The sequence below is a fragment of the Aplysia californica genome, unplaced genomic scaffold, assembly GCF_000002075.1.
Source record: "Aplysia californica isolate F4 #8 unplaced genomic scaffold, AplCal3.0 scaffold00249, whole genome shotgun sequence".
In the NCBI taxonomy this organism is placed as follows: Eukaryota; Metazoa; Mollusca; class Gastropoda; order Aplysiida; family Aplysiidae; genus Aplysia; species Aplysia californica.
Window position 1 is genome coordinate 312748 of NW_004797519.1, and position 2467 is coordinate 315214.

The following is a 2467-nucleotide window of genomic DNA, read 5'->3' on the forward strand; positions in this document are numbered from 1 at the left end:
TTAAACAAGACCTCAGCTTTTTTTAAAAAATAAACAGAGAATAGAAATAATACGCCACGTGGTCAGAAAAGAAATTGCCTATAATAATTCAATTTCAAAAATTTTTTTGTTATGAATATTAACTACTAAAGCACGAAAATGTTATTTTCTATAACATAACCTACTTTTAAGACTACCTAGTATTACTCCCCCCAAAACCAACAAACCAACAAACAATACAAAAAAACAACAACAACAAAACAAAACAAAAAACCAACCTCGATTTCTTACGCAGTCAAAAAGTGGTACCTTTCTTTTAATCGCCAATATAATATTATGTTCTTGGTATTTAAAGTACATACTTGTACATTCAAACATTCTAAAATTAATTTAATGACGAAAAGATTTCCGCAGCCCGCCGATTTGGCAATGCGCGAGCTGGACTGTATACATTTCCATAGACCTATAATTAGTGTTGTGCCTTTCCAACCTATTCAAGCAAGTACAATGTACACATTATGACGCTGTGGGGATCCACCATTTACTGAGGCATAATAGATTGCTCGCTTGGGCTGCCATATGGATGTTTATAATTCGAATCTGGGTGTCGTCTAAATTGCTTTACTCGAATTTCAAGGAACATATAATATTATGCTTGAAGTTTGATATTCTGAAGAAAGACCAGGTACTTTGGTTTAAAAAAGATTTACATTGTGATTGTAAAAGATTGAAACTGTTTTACGCAACCATCGGCATACTTTAGCTATTTAGCAGGCGGACTATTTCAACTCTGCCTGAGGGCCAACCTGGAGTAAATCGGTTTCGCTCGCCAGCACCAAAGAGCTCGAGAAAATAAGTTCCCAGAGAATCGAACTCTCATCTTCTACGTGTTACAGCAAAGAGCCTAACAATGAACCCATTGACTTCTGTGCTCTTTTTGCGTCTAGTTGAGTCTTTACCTGCCACGGCGATGAAAAACAAAATCCAAAACGATCCGTCTAAATTTTTATCCAGAGGTCTAATTTCAGGGATAACAAGTTGGCAAAGTTATAATGGAACATGCCGTTTATGTATCCTTCCGCTCAACCTGTAAAGGGAAACATCCTAGAAGTCAACAATTCCCTTGTCTCCGTTTGTTTCATTAAGTCGTGGGGGTGGTGTCTGTCTGTCTGTCTGTCTGACTGACTGCCTCTCTCTCTCTCTCTCTCTCTCTCTCTCTCTCTCTCTCTCTCTCTCTCTCTCTCTCTCTCTCTCTCTCTCTCTCTCTCTCTCTCTCTCTCTCTCTCCACCAATCAGTTCTAATGGAGGAAGACCTAATAAACGATTGGATCCCACCTCTAAACTAGTATTTTGTTGTAAAGTGTGTAGAACTGACATCAGAACAACAACAAAATAAGCTAAACACACTTTCTCATAATCTATTAGCATTAATTTAACTTCGTTATTGTTGCTGTCGTTTTTTTTTGTCTGCCCTCCAAAAGGTAACGAGATTGAACAAAGAGGCCACTCCTCCAAGGGCAGTGCTTTTGACTGAAGAGTCTTTAGGCCATTCCCAAAGGGGAGATATTAACATGTTCTTATAATACACAGTAGAATTGTAAATGGGCTGATTTATCAATGTCATGATCATACCTAACCGGAACAACATAGGGGGAACTGTTGCTTTTTCTTTTCTCATCCTTACTAACGTCAGTTTTCCTCTACTTCTTTTGTATGTTTGTCACTCTCTTGTGAACTGCTATTTCCGGGGTGCCTTGATAGTCGAAGCAGACTTTGTGCTGTTGAGGCTATAGAGAGGTGAGCAGAGCTAGCATGATTCCCCATTTGGACTTCTCTGTTGACATCCACCACTTCGCGATTATATGACCTTATGCAGTTACGAGCGCTGTAAAATTTTACTAAAAAGAAAAAAAGGCTTGAAAAATACTCAATAGCTGTCTTTTCACGGCTGCAGTTTTGATCGAGAGGGCTCAAATCATAAAGAAATGTGTGTGGATTATTGTGAATGCTCTTCCCCATTCCAATCAAAGAAGGACAATGATTCAAAAACTCCGCCCTTCATTGTACTGCTTTGTTTTACAAGGCCAAGTTTAATCTAAAAATGGTAAGGCTCAGCTGCGTTCTCAGTCTTTATTTGTTAATTGAGTAGGGGCGGTTCGTTAACCGGGCAATACCAGCGGCGACGGTCACTTTTTGTCAGCTGGACAATGACATGAGACTTACTTTAGAACCCATATAGTTTGACTTAGTTCCAACCCCACGTTATTAGCCTTTAAAAGTCGTATCTTGACTTAGCTCCAACCCCACATTGTTGATTCTTTAGAACTTGTATCTTGACTAGGCCAGGGCAAGATCGACGGCAAAAAGACTCGAGGCCTCATTGAGTCCCGAGCAGTTGTGAATTGCAGCAACATCGGTGGGACAGTACGACCTAATACTGTTTTCTCTTTCTCTTTTTTCTAATACGAAGCAACAGAGCACAGGCACA